This window comes from Protopterus annectens, chromosome 5.part1, assembly GCF_019279795.1.
Source record: "Protopterus annectens isolate FY-2018-M chromosome 5.part1, PAN1.0, whole genome shotgun sequence".
Taxonomy (NCBI): domain Eukaryota; kingdom Metazoa; phylum Chordata; order Ceratodontiformes; family Protopteridae; genus Protopterus; species Protopterus annectens.
Window position 1 is genome coordinate 145,513,177 of NC_056736.1, and position 18,593 is coordinate 145,531,769.

Sequence of the window (18,593 nt, forward strand, 5' to 3'; positions counted from 1 at the left end):
ATCCACTGCAGTGCATAAATTAATAACAAATGTTATGTGATATACCATTCACTTCTATAAAATGACAATATACAATTATATTTTCAAATGCTTGTAGTAATATATAATATGTAAAGCTGTCTCTTAAACTATACCTGGACATTGGAACACAATCACCATATACTACTCATTGCACACTCATCAATCTGGTAATAGGCAGAACTTGACAGTTGAGCATACCTATACATCCATTTCATGCAGGCTTCCCAGCATCTTCTCCCCAACATCCAGTGCTGATGTCATCCAGCATAAGTTGTCCTGCAGCCTTCTAAAAGTCAGATGTGAGCTGTGGAACTTGTTGGTGATGCACATTATATACATAGCTTTTTGGCAGCATCAATGGCATGGCTTACATCCATGACAGTCTGGATTGTGCCATATAAATCTGCCATGCACACCAGTCAACTAGCTTGAAGTGATACTAATGTCACATACAGGTATAGCAGTGTCCCTCCTAACACTTACAGCAGATGTTACAGTGTCAGGAAGGTGTGTTTGATTACCTTCATAGATTGCTGACATGTCATAGTAGTGGTACAAGTGTGCTTGTGCAGATCCATATATGATTGCTCAGAACTGCATATGTTGTGTTAGAGAAATGGGCTTATTGGTCTTATTATTCTGATATTATCCATGATTGTGTGTTCTTCTTTTACTGTTGTCCATGGGATTGTATCTGTGTCCCACTTGGTGGAGATCTCTGTTGACATTACAGTCATATTCAGGCAAACCAGTTTGCATAGCTTCCCAGTATGCACCCAACCCTGATTGTATATATCATCCCTGAAGATGTCCTCTGCATTGTTTATGTCAAGGTGCTTATCTCACAAAGACATTTTCTCCATTGTTATGTCACCTTGTGTGACAGACACATAATGTACATTTTCATTGTGCAGTCCATACTGCACCATATTGATGGGTGATTAGTGTTCCTGCTACAGCTGTCTTCCATTGACATGTCCTCATCTACTGTACATTAAGATATTTCACCTGTCCTCTTTCCCTGTGTTCATTCCTACTGTTCATCTGTGTGTCCCTATTCAATACACACACTTACATTGATTGTTTACTTTAAATGGAAATCCATCTACCCTTACAGATCATTTACAGAACTTTTGTACGGAATGCCTGGAATGGGATATCACAATAATCTACACTGTAAACACTGTCCTGTATTGTGTATGGACCATATATATTACTATATATTAAACCCTGCTAGTCACTGTGGCATTCCATGCAATCCCTCTATCCAAGTTTGCTGTGTTTTAAACATGTTTGCTATCCATGTGACTTTATACAGTTTCCTGTCTGGCAACCCTGTTGCCAGCGATGAAACCACTCTTTTTACATTTAAATGTGGTGCTCAGCATGAATATGTAATTAGTGCTGCTCACTGCACAAACACATAAACTCCATGTAGGCTTCATGCAAAGCCTGCACAGAGTTTATTGAGTCCCAGGAACAATGTTTTATCTGATGACGAAGTTCTATACAGTCTAAACTTGCCAGCAGCAAAGTAACTAGTTGTTATTAATATTAGCTATTTTTTTCCTGGAATATCCTCATCAGAGCAAACATACTGGTGGAATTTTGTTTTCTTCTTGCCCATAATGCACAGTGACAGTATAGTTAATGAGCTTATAATATCCCAGTCCCTGCTGTCAGATCACACGTCCATTCCCATAAAAGTAGAAAAAATATTGCTGAGATTGACAGTCCTCAGTAGGAATGTCAGCGATGTACTTGCTGTGATTCTTATAGACTGGTTTTCCTACAAATTCTTACAAATTCTTTAAAAAGTGTTTGGTAATTTAAGAAAAAATATCTGAAATAATATAGCATAAAAATAGTATTTGAGTTTCAGGTTCTTTCTCAGCAGGTCTTCCTCACCATTTTTTCATCAGTCAGTCAGAGTATCATATTTCTCATATTAGAAAACCTAAGTTAATAAGTAAATTGTAACTGGCAATACACAGCAAAAAGATGATTTGTGCCTGCTTCTGGAGGCAAAGTCATTTATTTGTAATCTTACCTATACCATCTTTTTGGCAGAGTTTTCTCTGTAAATTAGGCACTGCATTTTATCCCTGAGTATACACAGATCAAAGTATGCATAGAAATGTACCCAATAAAGTATACACTATGAAATGCATGTGTAAGTACCTATGCAAATGTCTCTGTGCAGTAATAGATATCAAGTGAACTGCCTTATTTCATAATCAACTTTACATAACAAGAAATGCTTTTGTGTGCTTCTTCTTGAAGTGCCTAGCTCGGTTACTCATGACATATCCCTTTACTACTTGTAACCCCAGCCTTACTTTACAAGTATTCACAGACATTTAATTTTTTTTAATGTACAGTGGATATAAAAAGGGTACACACCACTATTAAAATGGCAGGTTTCTGTGATATAAAAAAACAAGACCACAATAAATAATTTCAAAACTTTTCCCATCTTTAATGTTATCTATAACCTGTACAATTCAATTGAAAAACAAACAAATATGTTAGAGAAAAAATATAAAAAATAAAAAACTTAAAATAAGCTGGTTGCATAAGTGTGCACACCCTTAAACTTATACTTTGTTGATGTACCTTTTTCATTTAATTACAGCATTCAGTCTTCTTGGGTAGGAGTCTATCAGCATGACACATCTTGACTTGACAATATTTGCCCACTGTTCCTTGCAAATCACTCCAAATCTGTCAGATTGCAAGGACATCTCTTGTGCACAGCCCTCATCAGGTCACCCCACAGATTTTCTATTGGATTTAGGTCTGGACTCTGGCTGGGCCATTCCTAAACTTTAATTTTCTTCTGGTGAAGCCATTCTTTTGTTGATTTGCATGTATGCTTGGGGTTATTCTCATGTTGAAAGGTGAAATTCCTCTTCATCTTCAGCTTTTTAGTAGACGCCTGAAGGTTTTAGGCCAAAAGTGACTAGTATTTATTTGGAACTGTTCATAATTCCCTCCAGCTTGACTAAAGCCCCAGTTCCAGCTGAAGAAAAGCAACCCCAAAGCATGATACTACCACCAACTTGCTTCATTGTGGGGATGGTGTTCTTTTGGTGATGTGAAGTGTTGTTTTTGTGCCAAACATACCTTTTGGAAATGTGGCCAAAACGTTCAACTTTGGTCTCATCAGACCATAACACATTTCCCCACATGCTTTTGGGATACTTGAAGTATTGTTTTGCAAATTTTAGCAGGGCCTGGATGTTTTCCTGTGCAAGAAAAAGCTTCCATCTTGCAACCCTACCCCATATCCCAGACATATGGAAAATATGGGAGATTTTTGTCACATGTAGTACATGACCAGTACTTGCCAGAAATTCCTGCAGCTCCTTCAGTGTTGCTGTAAGACTCCTGAGAGCCTCCCTGACCAGTTTTTGTCTTGTCTTTTCATCAATTTTGGAGGGACGTCCAGTTTTTTGCATCGTCACTGTTGTCTCATATTTTCTCCACTTTTTGATGACTGTCTTCACTGTGTTCCATGGTATATCCAATGCTGTGGAAGTTTTTTTTTTTACCCTTCTCCTGACTAATGCCTTTCAACAATGAGATCCCTTTGATACATTGTATTCTTTCTGCGAACCATGGCTTTTGCTGTAGCAGGAAATTGAGTAAGTGTCAGGAAAAGCCTACTAGAATGGCTGAACTTTATTTGGGGTTAATCAGAGTCTCTTTAATTGATGGCAGCTGTGTACCCAAGAAGACTGAATACTATAATTAAATCAAAAGGTGCTTTAACAAAGTATTAGTTTAAGGGTGTGCACTCTTATGCAACCAACTTATTGTACGTTTTTTTATTTTTTCCCCTAACAGCTTTGTTTGTTTTTCAATTGAATTGTACAGGTTATAGGTCACATTAAAGGTGGGAAAAGATTTGAAATTATTTATTGTGGTCTCATTTATTTATATCGCTAACACCTGGCATTTTAATAGGGGTCTGTACAATTTTTATATCCACTTTACATGTAACATTAACGTTTATGGGCCCTGGGGAGAGGAGGAAATGCAGCTATAAGTGACAGCAGAGCTGTCAATACTTTCAATCTTTTGACCAGTAAGTGCAAATAGCAAAGGTTTAACTATGATATCTTGCTATTTATGCTTTTACTTAGCGATAATCGTTTAGATGTGATCACCTAAAGTGATGTTAAAGTAAGGGAGGAAAATTACTAAAGAAAGTTTCTTCAGATTTCTAGATTTCATTCAGCCCTAACATGGTGAACAGTGAAAAAGCTGACTGTGGCAAGAATACAGAGGAGAACAAACTCCTAAGTCATTTTAATATGTGGAATATGATAATTCTTCTGTAGAAAGTAAATTGCTCCAAGGGAAAATGCCATGCATATAGTGAAACTGTTTTCTAAGTACCTTTCTTATTTTTTATTTCCACTTGTTTTGTTATTGTAGATCATTAAGGCTCCAATATTTTCCGATTCAGATTTCATATTGTTTCAGAAAGGAATTTGTCTCAGTGTATGTGGCACATTGTAGACAACAAATGTTCTGTTGATAATAGCTTATAATTGTATATACTGTGTGTCTATCTTGCAGATATATGGAAAGTATTATAAATAGCCACAGTGAAACCCTTTTCTAGTCTCTAGCTGAATGAGAATGAGATGTACCACAACTCTGCTTAAACAAATGGATAAGTACTTGCACTTTCAGCCAATGAAATATTATTTTTCACCATAGGACTGCAACATTTTAAGCAAAGTATCAAAAACTACATTCAGATGTACTTTTTACTAGGATTTCTCTACCTGTATTTCAGGAAGGGGTTCTCTACTTTCTCCAGTATGAACTTCAGCTTGCAAGTTAACCATAGCATTTGTTGTACTTTTTCCATGGCTTTAGTATATGAATGTGATAGACATATTCTCTCTCTTTTTCTTTCCTTTTTGCATAACCTTGTGAAGTTCACTGCATTTATAATCTGGCTGTAGGTAAATAGTGTAAAACAATCATATGTTTTAGCAAAAGCCTGTACCAATTATAGAGCAACAGAAATTAGATATATCTCTGACCACTTAGCTAGACATTTGTTTTCTATAGTTAGCACTATTCCTAATACCTGATCTCCCAGTTTAAATTATGTAAGGTATATATTCATGATATAAACTCATTATTGGATTCCATAGGCATTGTGCATGTGTTTATTTATTGTGGGCATAAACAGCTTTAGTCTATCCTGCAAACTACTGTTGTATACCACCACACTTTTTAATGGTGCATTCTCTTTTTCCCCAAGTTTCTTTAGCAATATCAAGCAGTTCTCTGGAATGTCAGCCATACAAAGATTTAAATAGAGTATACCCACTTAAAGCTTGTGGCACCTCTCTTATAGCAAATGGAAAGAAGGGTCAAAAAGTTCCAAGATTTTGGCATCAAATTCAATAACATTTATTAGCACACATTTCAATATTTTATTGACATAAAGTGAGTGCCTTAATCCTTACATGTTTATTAAGGGATGCCCATTATAGAGAATAATAGTGCAGTTGTATGAAAAAAGCCCTTAGCATTAACCTTGAATGATAGCACTACTTGTGGAAATTTTAGAGCATAGTCCATTTTTTATACTAAATACTGACAGCCTTTGCTAGATTTTTTTTTTCAAGCCAGCACCAGAGAACAGTGGGATAAAGCTCCAACTATGAGGCATGTGATCTAGGCTCAGTTAAGTCCTCGACATCTGAGCTACTGGCAGTATGATGATGAGCATGCCTACCCTAGATTGGGGGGGGTACGTGTATTTGAAAACTTTATGCCTTTCATCCCTAGTGGAGGCCAGGGACATGCAGGGAGACATTGTCTTAAAGAAGGATCGATAGGGAATCTTATCTGAATTGCCACAGAGACGGGAAGATACACCAGCTCATCTCTATTTTTTAATTTCTCCATATCTTTTGGATTTCTAATACCATGACGGGAATGGACCCCATTCCTAAGTCAAAGTACAATTAAAGTTCATGAAATTAGTATTGTTTCAATCTTTGATGTCAGCCAGAAGTGCTCTTCTGCAGCACCCGCAATGTGCCCAGTAATGACTCCTTCTACAATTCGTATGGAGTTACATGTATTAAGAACATATCTAAATACAACTGTAGATTCTTTTTATAAGACCCATTGCTCCTACTACTATTGGGACTGTCTGGGTATCTTTCATCCACATTGCTCTCTTCTCTGCCTACAAATCCTGATATTTTATGACTTCATGTCTCTCTGTATGCAAGACACAGTAGTCACAGGGTGTGGTGATTTCAATGATCAATGCTACCTTTGTCTTCTATTCTTGGACCACTATATCTGGTTTTCTAGCATCTGTCTTTAGAACTGTTGGTAATAAGTGATCCCATGTGATATAAACTTCATCATTTTCTATGATGCTTTGTAGCTCATGTTTCCAGTGTTTTTCAGCCACTTTAATACCATAATATTTGCACAATCCACAGTGCAACAGTTATGCCACATTATTATGCCTTTCAGTACACAGTCCTTCTGCCATAAGTATATCACAACCAGCAATGAGGTGTGTGACTGTTTTCTATTCAGTTTTACAAAACCTACATTTGTATGTTTCACATGTTCAATTGAATTTATAAACCAACATGTACACAGCCCACTATCTTGGGCGGCCAGTATTAGCCTTTCATCTCTTGGTTTGAATTTGCCTCTTCTTAACCATTTCTTCATTTGTTCCTGATCAACGTGAGGTTCTTCCAGAAGTTTTCTATACTTGCAACTATATTTATGAATTTTCCACATTTCTCGCCTTCTCACCTTGTCCTTCACCTTATAGTCTTTCTTTTGTTTTTGATGCATTCACTTACTACCTGATTTCTGTCTGTCTCTGGTTTGATTTCCATTCCTGCTCAATGCTGATATGTTTCTGCTAGATTAAGCAGAGTAGTCATCTTAGATTTATTCTCCTCATGTTTCAAAACTTTCACTATATTTGGGTCTTGTGAGGTCAGCAGATCTATACATGTAATCAGTTTCAAAGAGGCCCATCCCTCCTTTGGAATGGGGAATATATAATCTTGGTATGCACTGATTTTTATAAATCATTTGGTGAGTATGAAGCATCCTTCTTGTTTTCCTGTCTAATCTATCCAACATGTTTTGGGGCCAGTCAGTCACTCCAAAACTGTAAGTTAGGATAGGAAGAACAAATTGGATTATAGCATGAATTTTGTTCCTAGATGTCAAAGCTGTTTTCAGGATTAATTTATGTCTTGTAAAATATTCCTTACTAAGTTTAATTTGCATTTGTTCATATTTTATTGTTGATGCTTCATCAATTCCCAAATATTTATACACTCCCTCTTGCTCAAGTTCTTTTATATCACATTCTTGTCCCAAACTGATGTTTTCCTGGTGCTGCAGTTTTCCTGCTTTAGAGGTTGCTTTTCCACATTTGTCAAGACTAAATGACATTTATATCATCTGAAAAAGTTTTGACAACTTGCAGTTGTACTTTCAGTTCCTCATCTGATGAGCTATACAGTTTTAAATAATTGACAAAGAGAAGATGAGAAGTCTTTACACTTTGTTGTTTTCTAGAAGTCAAATTATAACCATGGCCTAACCTCTTAAGCAGACAGCTTAATGGGTTAAGGGCAACGCTGAATAGCAGCAGTGACAGATAGTCACCCTGGAATATCCCCCTTTGAATTTTTGTTCCTGCAATAATAATTTGTCCTTTATCATGGCTTAATTGCAAAGTGGTCAACCACTTTCATGGTCACTGTAATGTAGTCAATCAGTGTAGGGTGTATCTTATAAATTTTTAAGCACTCTTTTATCCATGAATGTGGGATACTATCAAATGCTTTTTTTAGTCAGCCCATGCCATACTTAGATTCTTCCCCTTTTTACAATTCTCCACTATGACTTTATTGAAAAACAAATGATCCTTTGTTCCATATGACTTTCTTTTATTGCCCTTTTGTTCTACTGCCATAATTGAGTTTTCTTCTAAATGACTATAAACTCTGTTGGCATCAATTCCCGTGTATAGTTTATACGTCGTCAGAAGGCAAGTTACTGGTCTATAATTTTTAGGGTAGCTTGCAGGTTCACTCTTAAGTAAGAGTGTTGTTTTTCCTTTTGTTAGCCAGGTTGGTGTCTGTTCGGGGTGCACATATAAATAGTTCTTCCTCATGGCTAAATCTTTGTGCAAAGATGTTAATACTTTTAATCAAAAGTTAGGTACTGCATCTAGGCCAGGGGTTTTCCATTTACACTTTTTCTTAACTTTGTTTCAATCTCTCTGGCTGTTTCTGCATCCCATTTCATACCCTGTACCTTTAAACTTCTTATTTTTTCTTTTACTTCTTCTATCCATTTAGCATCTTTGTTATGTTCCACAGGATCTTCATAGATACTGCTCTAAAATGTATCTATTTCTTCTTTTTTGAGGGTCTTTCAGTTCCTTTTACCTTGTTTCCCAATTCTCTATAAAACTTTTTTAGGCCATCAATAAATTGCTTATTTTGTACTTTTCCTTTATATTTATCTGTATATCTTCTAACTGTTTCCACCTGTGCTGAGGATTTTTGTTATTTGCAATAGTGCATGATAGATCCCGGTCTGTTCTAATACTGTGCTTTGCTTTTATCATGTCTATCTTTCTTAGTATTTGTGTTGATCTGTCCCCTGTTTCATATTCTTCTAACAGTGACACTTCTTGTCTTAATTGCTTTATAGTTTTCTCTATATGATACCTCCATGATGGTATTTGATTTCTCCCCTTCCTTTCCCTCACTGCCGTATGTTCTTGTTGTAGAACTTTATCAGTTATTAATTTAGCTGCACAGTAATATATCCTGTTTACTTCTGTTATATTGCATGGATCTCTATGGACAGTCCTAATTACTGTGTTCATTTGTTATATCAAGCTTCTGACTTTGGGTTTTATTGACCTTCTGCAGTCCATTTCTTTCACTGATCTTAATGTGTCTACCTATGTCTTAAATCAAGCAACTCTTCTCTAGCTCATTTTTCTAAACTGAGGGCACATAATTTGTTTTCCTTTTCCTGTAGACATTCTGTAGAAAGTTCTATAGGACCTTCCTGTAGCACATTATCTTCTATTTCATCATTTGCCGTTCATTTCTCTGTCATTTGTGAACTCACTGGCCTATTACACTTCAACATTGACTGCATCAGAGTTTCCACAGTTTTCTGTTCCTTCCCTTGCCGTCCAGCTTCAAGTGAATGTTTATACTGGTTTCCTGTGGAAGGCTACAAAATATCTTCATATGGAACCTGACCAATTGCTTCTCATTCCACTGGTTTCCCCTTAATTTGGATATCCATTGCTCTATCCTGTTGTGATACTTTCTGAATTAGATTTTCTACACTGAATCCTTACTTCACAGGTACTCCATAACCTCAGTGTCTATTTCTTTAATGTCTCCATTACTAATCTCCTTTTCTATTTTTCCTCTTTGTTTTCTTATTTTTTGTATTGTAAACTTTTGCATGTCTGAATTCCTGTACCTGCATTTTTCTTCAAAGATCTTTGGTGCTGCTCATTTTGTGTTGGTTAATTTGTCTTTCTCCTTTCCATAAATATTACACCATGTTATCTCTCTCTTTCTTTCCCATGTCTATACTTTTTCTTCAGATGTCTTCTGATCTTCCTGATTCTCCTTACTTTGGGGACTCACTCCATCATGCTGTGATGTAACCTGTGTAATATCTTCAACACCAAATCCTTCACTTCACAGGCACTCCATAATTTCAACTTCTATTTTTTTAACTTCTAATTTACTAATATTCTTTTCTACCTTCCCTCTTTGTGATATTATTTTTTGTTGTGAAATTTTCCATATCTGGATGCCTTTGCCTGTATTTCTCGTTGAATATCTTTGGGGCTGCCTTCTTTATATTGATTAATTTGGCTTTCTCCTTTGCATAAATATTGCACCATCTCTTTCATTCCCATGTCCATATTTCTTTATTATACCTTCCAAAAATCTCTAGGTTTTGTTGTTTAGATTTTTGCACTTCCTTAGGTGCTTCTTTTTCCAAACAGATCAAAGTCTCTTGATCTATATACTGCTTTCACAAATCTGTTGTATTAATTAATACAAATTTTTATTTGAAGCTTCTGACAGTTTTTCTTGTGGAAGTATTTTCTTTTCTTCTAATTTCTCTCTTAATTATTTTGTATATCTTGTGTCTGGATATTCTAATAGTAACAGTGACAATACATAAATCTGTTTTTTTGTTTCTCCAAATCTTTTGGGTTTCTAATACTATGACGGCAATGGTCTCCATTCCTAAGTCAAAGTACAATTAAAGTTCATGAAATAAGCATTGTTTCAATCTTTGATGTCAGCCAAAAGTGCTCTTCCCAGCACTTGCAATTTGCCCAGTAATGAATCCTTCTGTAATTCGTACAGGGTTACATGGATTGGTAACATATCTAAACACAATTGTAGATTATTTTTTATAAGACCTGTTGCTCCTACTAATATTGCAACTGTCTGGGTATCGTTATTCCACATTGCACTTGTTTCTGCCTGCAGATCCTGATATTTTATGATGTTGTGTCTCTCTGTATGCAAGATACTGTAGTGACTGGGTGTAGTGATTTCAAGGATCAATGCTCCTTTTCTCTTCTTTTCTTGAACCACTATATCCAGTTTAATAGCCTCTTTCTTTTAAACTGTTGGTAAAGGGTGAGCCCTAGTGATATAAACTTCATCATTTTCTATGATGCTTTGTGGCTCATGATTCCAGTGTTTTTCAGCCACTTCAATACCATATGTTTGCACAATCCACAGTGCAACAGTCTTGCCACATTATTATCCCTTGCAGTATGCAGTCCTTCTGCCATTAGTATGTCACAACCAGCAACAAGCTGTTGTTTAGCTGTATGTCCTCTAATTCAGGGTTATTTTCTTCACAACCCTGTCTTGAGGTGGAAGATACACCTTCTTCTCCTAAAAATGCAAGCACTGTAGCTTCTTTTATGTTTTGCTGTAAAATAATAATTATAGAAAAAAATCACCTTCCCCCGGATTCACGAAACCTCCGTGTAAGACTTAATATGTCTTACTCGGAGGGTGCAGTTGAACGGTATGATGTCAATGTGCCATGAATATTCATGAGGGCACGCTGACTCATCCGTACCTCTTACACGGACTGAGTAGGCAAGCAGGGGGCGTGTCCGACTGCCAAGCAGTCTAAAAGTCCACGCCCCTGCAAGGCTTTAAAAAGCATAATGTCAACAGACAAGAGCGAGTTCGCTCAAATGTACTTGCACCCAACACCACACTCCCTGACAATGTAAACCCCCATCATAGTTATAAAATGTAAAATATCAATTTTATTTTTTTAAATCCACGATATAGCTGCCTGTATTTGCACTTGTTTGCACGGGTGTGTCCATTGCTTAACCACAGTTAGCAATTGTGACACTGAAGAGCATATAAGAACTACTTATGCAAATTAATCCAAATAGCAATAGTGTAATGGTAGAGCGTATGCACAAAAAGAAGGCATTCACGGTTTGAGTCACACCACTCCCCTTCTTATTTATTTATTTATTTTATTTTACATTTGTTGACCGGGCTAGTCTAGCTGGATATATGTCCATTTTCAGTAGAGGCCCGGGGAGATAAGCTCCGAAATTAACAATTATAATGATACTAAATAAAAATCCCATTAAAGAAATACATGTAAAGTAATTAGGTAAAATTAGCTGGAATTAAGACATTGTTACTAGTGACAAAGTTATAAGATATAAACATGCAGTAGTTAGGAAATAAAGAAATTATTGTAGCACATAACATACATGGAGAATACTACAAAATGTACAGAGAGTAGGGATATAGGAAAGTAAGAAGAAAAGTAAGTACACTTTTTTTTTTTTTTTTTTTCATAGATAGTACGAAGGAGTTACAGATCAGTGGGTACCACTTTGGCATAGAATTTGGGTATTAGAGATGTGAAGTATAGTAGGGGTCACGAAATAAAGTTAGTCAGGATTAGTACAGGGGCACAGCCATTGTGTTTTGAGGTACAGCTTGAGTTTCTTTTTAAAGGGAAATTTTGAGGGAATAGATGAAAATTCAGAGGGAAGCAGGTTCTAATCTTTTCCAACAGTGTTAGAAAAAAGAGAGTCTCCAGCCTTGTCGTTTGACTTGACAGTATCTATAAGAAGTTTGTGTGCAGATCTTAGGGACTTTAGGTTATGGTATGGGTGAATAAGAGTAGATAGTATAGGTGTTTTGTCAGGTTGATAAAGAATTTTATGGACTATGCCTAATTGATTAATTTTTAGTTGCTGCTGAAATTCAAGCCAGCCTAGTTGTTTTAAATTAGTACAATGGTGGGTTCTGTAAGGGTTTCCTGTGGCAAATCTGGCTATGTTGTGGTAGGAGTTGTTTAATTTCAACAAATTCCTTTTTGATAAGTTGGTAAATATGGGAGAGGCATAGAGAAGGGGTGAGATAAGGTGGGAGTGGGCTATAGATGTTCTAGATTCTGGAGTGAGGAAAGGTTTGATTCTGTAAAGAGAGCCTATTTTTTTGTTAATGGTTTTCAATGTGTTGTCTATATGGGCATCAAAGTTAAGGTTGTTATCAATGGTAATGCCTAGTAGTTTGGTAGTAGAATCTTGTGATATAGGTGTGCCATTTTTTGATGTTATAGTAAAGTCAATGTGGGGAGATTTGCTGGAAGGTGTGAAGAGGAGTTTTTTTTTTTTTTTGGGTTAAGTAGTAGACAGCGTTGGGAAAACCATTCTTCTACAGATTTAAATATGTGTTGCGTGAGGGAGTGAAGGTCTGATACAGATGTGGCTGAGCAGATTAGTGTAGAATCATCTGCGTATTGTATACATGTAGCTTCGGGAACTACTTGATGGAGGTCATTGATAAATAAAGAAAATAGGAGGGGACCCAGTATGGACCCTTGTGGGACACCAATGTTGACAGGTAGCTGGGAGGATAGAGTGGAGTTCCAGAGTACTGCTTGATGTCTATTATTTAAGTAGGACTTAAACCAGTTAATAGATTGGGTATCAATAGGCAAGGATTGAAGAATGTGTATGAGTATTTGGTGGTTGACCATGTCAAAAGCTTTGGATAGATCTAAGAAAAGTGCAGAGGAAAGGGTGTTATTGTTGCGATTTTTGTTGATTGTGTCTGTAAAGGAGAGGAGGGCAGTGGTGGTACTGTGGGATGGTCTGAAACCATGTTGGGTTTTAGAGAGTAAGTTATTTTGGAGAAGGTGGTGAAGCAGTTGCTTGTGGATACACCTTTCCATAATCTTAGATAAGGGAGAGAGAAGGGCTATAGGGCGGTAGTTAGAGATTTCAGTAGAATTTCCACCCTTTTGAAGTGGGATAATGTGAGAGATTTTCCAAAGTTTAGGGACATATCCTTCAGTGATGGTTCTGTTTATCAGTATGGAAATTGGGTAAATTGTTTTAAATCAGTATTTAAAATAATACCAGACATATATGATTAAAATTTTATTAAAAGCAGTGACATGGCCAATGTATCAGTGAACAAAATATATATTTTTAAAGGACCCAGATATATAATAGCTTGCTGTTAAGCAACATTTTACACAGCTAAACAGAGTTGCCCATAGTGTAATAGCACTTCACCCAGCTAAACAGAGTTGCCCATAGTGTAATAGCACTTTACCCAGCGCAATAGAGTTGCCCAAAGGTTAAAAATGCTTTACCCAGCGCAATGTGTTTGTGCGGACGTGTGCACCACGCCAACCAGTGCACCGTAGGGCACAGGGGAGCAACATAGAGCTAAGTTGCTTAAATGCAGCCACACCCCCTAGCCTGTCTAGACAGTATTAAAATAAAAGAATGACAAGTTTCAAACCCAGGACACTTTGCATCATAATCAAAGTACAGAACCACTAAGCCATGACAACATAGGGGAAGCAGCCACTATTAACATTCATAAACTTATGAATGGTAGTTTAACCATTACTAAGCAGGTCTGCAGTCAGCCAAGAATTTTACAAAATGGCCAATCACAAAAAAGTGTGGGAAATGTGGCATATTTAACCCCCATATGCGGGAATACTCGCCATAACTGATTGTAGCTCACATTTGCAATCAGAATGGCAGGTGCAGGAGAGAGTTCATGCTTCCGAGTGCAACACTGGGGCATCGAGGAGTCCAAATACATGGTTTGGCTCCTTGTCCACCGTCACGAGACAAGACTCCTGCAGGGCCAGTTCCAAGGGATGGAGTACAAGGCAGAGGCTTGGAACCGGTTAGCTCGTGACCTCACCAGTGCAACAGGTGTTCCCCGGACTGGAGAGCAGGTCTGTCACCACCATGCAGACCTGAAGAGAAGAAAGCAGGATCGGCTGAACCAGTGGATACAGGAGGCCCGTGGGATGCAGAATGCCCCACAACTGAGTATGTAGCCATGAAATGCAGTATGTAAGAATTGATAATGGAGTATGTATAATGGATAGGTATGTCTCAATATCCCTTCATTTACTTTACAGCTGCAGGTGACCATGCTGTGAATCAGCAAGCCTATGCTGATAGGCTGCTAAGGCTGCGCCACCAGGCAGGTTAGTGATTATTCTGCATGTATTGTTATATAAACTATGGGAGGGAGCATGAAAGAAAGTGTTGTAGTCCAATAAAACGGCCATAGAATTGCCTGAATAATTCCTCTGCATGTACTGTCAGATAAAAATGTCAGAAAGGCAGAAAAAAAGTGTAGTAACCCATTAAGAAAGGTAACATATGTCTGGAATAATATCCCTGCAGGCACTGTCATATAACATAAGTGAGTGAGCCTGAAACAAGATTGCTCTAATCTATTAATAAAGGTATAATATGTCTTGAACATGTCTGCTATAAACACCGTTAAAACAAATAAAGGAGTGAGCCTGTGGAAAAGTGCGCAATGTCATCAATAAAGATCTAAAACCCAGAGTGTGTCTGTGTCACAGAGTCTGAAATGTTGTTGTACCTTTGCATTATACAAACAGTACTGTTTGAAATTGTGCTGGCAACCCAAAGTTATGCAGTCCCATATAAAGTGGGTGATGGAAGTGCTAGTAGCTGTGAAACATATATACAGTCCACAATAGTCAGTTACTGGCTGGCATGAATAAATAAACCTGGCACACGTGTAGCATGTAATTATTCACCAGAAATGTGAGTGTGTACCAAGAAATGCAGGGTTCTGTACAAATCGAAGTGAAAATATCATGTGAAAACATCCCAGATATGTAGATAAAGAAATATAAATGCAAACAAGAAATATGTAACAGTAACATCTGCATCCTGGACAGTTAGTATGTCAAATATAGGTCAGGCATATATTGAACTAGCCAAACCCATGACACAACCTAATGTATGGTGGCAAGTGTAATAATACAGGTAGGGGATATACACTTGCAGTCACTGGGAATGTAGTGTATACTAAAAGGTCATTATAAGATGTTAACCGAGGTTTTTTCTACACCCTACCGTATGTGCATAAACCATGCAATTCCACACCTCAGTGGGTATGTGCAACCTTAAATATTTGTTGGATCATATGTTCTATTGTTTTATAAATATTTGCATTGATGTTGATGCATGTGCCCTGTTCAAACACAATGTTCATGGTGGCCTGTTGCTACCAAACATCCCTGCATGCTGTTGGAATATCCACTATCATTCAATATATGCATGTGTTATGCTTGCTGTTCAACAGTTGGAACCTTGGTGTGTTGGGTTAATGGGAATATTACTGCATGCTGTTACAACTAATCTGGAATGCTGTTGTTTATGTTGTAATTAAACAAACCTAATGACAGAACGTATGGGAAGGCCGGTCCCAGCAGACCCACCTGTCCCTCCTCAGTTGGCGAGTGCACCTGGCACCAGCAGCTTCGGTGCCCAGCCCGGGCTCCCCACCTCCATTGGTTCTGTGCCACCTTCGGGTGGAAGCGCTGCAGGGGATGGGGCTTGCCCCCCCTGTGCAAGTGTGGGCGGAGAAGGGCCACCTGTCACCCTTCGAAGGGTCCGGGCTGTGGTGCGTAGGGAGATCCAGCGTTCAGTCACTGATCCCCTACGCCAGCTTGAGGCGAGAGTGGTGCGTCTCTCGGGTGAGCCTGCCCGTCCTACTCAGCCCCCAGCATAGCCACCCTCGGGGCTGTGAAGGTGCAGTGGTGACTGCCCATGGGTGGGGATCTCAGTTCCACTGTTACCATCTGTGGGCTCATGGGCTTGCGATTTCCAAACAACCTTCCCCGTCAATTGAGTTCACCCACCCCATGTGTCAAACTCCACCCCTGTATGCGTCTTGTTTGTCTTGTCTGTTTACCTCCCCAACCTACCTCCCCAAATATACCTACATCCTCTACCTCACATTCCACTCTCACCTGAAAAAAAAATAAAAAAAGGGCAATCTGTTCCCACAAAAAAATTACGCCCCATACATAGCTGCCCATTTCACACACATGTCCGCTGGACATGTAAACTGATAATTCTAATTGGCAGTACAACATATTTTGTTGTCCTCACTCCTCTCTCAGGGGTGGAAGGTTTCAAATTTCACACCAAATTTCATACATTTGCACAGCTGTTGCTGGTAAAGAGATGGGCAGCTATGGACCTTCCCTGCACCCATCCTGCACATCCCGAGCTGGTTTCCCTACTGTCTTTCCCTCTTTGTGCCCCCTTTTTCAACACTTTCCTATCTCCCCATTTTCTTTCTTTAAAAGAAATTAGTGCGGGGGTTAGTGGGAGTAAGCACTTTTAAGCAGTAGTTAACGGGGGTGTGAGGGTGTGAGCTTGTGTGCGCTTAGCTAAGGGTTGCTAAGCATCGCACAAACCTGTGCAAACCCACTTACAACTGCTTAAAAGTGCCTTAGTCACTCTGTATGACAAGGTCCTTGTACTGCTCAGCAGCAAAATAAAATACCCTTGTCGGTCTTAAACCCCACACCTTGGGCTCACCAGTCTGCATGATGTATCACTAAGCCACTTCAGATAGACAATAACTTGGTGCTGAAAGAAATATAACATGCATTACAAGGAGTGACTGTAAAGGGAAAATAGGAAAGCCATCGGAATACATTGCAATAAAGAAATATAACATGCATTACAAGGAGTGAATGTAAAGGGAAAAAAGGAATGCCATAGGAATACATTGCAATAACTACTGTTGTATGCCAGTTAATTCCCTAATTCCAAAAGAAAGTACATACTCCCATGTATCCAGTGTTAGCATTAGGAGTGTGAGTAAACTTACACACTGAGAAGAGTGTACTGGAAGAAGCAACAGTCAGGTTTCAGTACAACATGCATTTCACTGGCTACAACCCAGCTTCAGATATGAGACATATACCAACCTTCTGACTGACACAACAGCAAACAAGCGTGGTCCCCACCTTGCAAAACTGAAAGGCCTATGCCTACCTAACCTATCATTTTATAGCAGTGTCCTGAAATCACAGTGAGCACTGCAATTACCACACAGCAGGCTGCATGCAATTACTAAATGGTGGGCACCAATTGGTGCAGAGGCCATCACATGCACATGTGCAGATACCTACAAAAGCAGCCTGTACTTGCTATCCACACATGCAATCATATCATTGCAGCAACTGGAGAGAGAGAGCGCGAGAGAGACAGACAGACAGACAAACAAACAGAGGCAGTTGGACACATCAAACCCAAAAAAAACACGTCAACAGGTACAACAGACAGAGATGGGAAATACAAAGGTAAGGTATGTAACAGAGATGTGTTTGCTGGCATCCGAATGATGTGTCTGAAGGGTACTCTACATACTGTGAACCCTCCATATGTGGTATCAGTCCGTATCTATATGTATATGAAGATGTGCATAGGGCAAGGGACATACTGCAACTGTTAGTGAAGGCTGGACATATATATGTAGTTGAAGGTTGCTCTGTGCACATACCTATGTAGGTTGTAGTGTGTGGCATTGAAAACAGCAAGCAGTGCAGGTATATGTCATGTGGTGGTTAAATGCTGTGGGACTGAGTTACAGCCAGAGAGGTCTGCTACAGCTATATGGCCTGAGGAAAGCGAAATGCATTCAGCACAACCACAGCTCTCAAACTTCCATCTCCAAAATGAGGAACACCAGCCCTCATAATGTGGAACAAATGGGCAAAATGTGGAACACATACTAATGGCTTACTAACAATTTCAACTAGGAAGGCCATAGGCTGGTTAAAATATGCTGGTTTTACTTATAAAGAAGATCTTTTAATGAATTAATATGATTCATTTCTATTTACCATGGATTTCACTTTAAAAAGTTCCTAACACTAAATGTGTAACAGTCTTTCAATGTGGAACTTCAAGGAACTTTGAGGAACATGAACTTTTTAAGACCCCAAATGAGGTACGTTCCGCGTAATGAGGTACACTTGAGAGGTATGTGCACAACACTGTGCAATATTATTACATAATTGGATGTCTCACAACTGTTTCATAATTGATATTCCCACCATGAAAGGTGGGCAGTATACGTGCCTATATGTGCATGTATATGTACAGC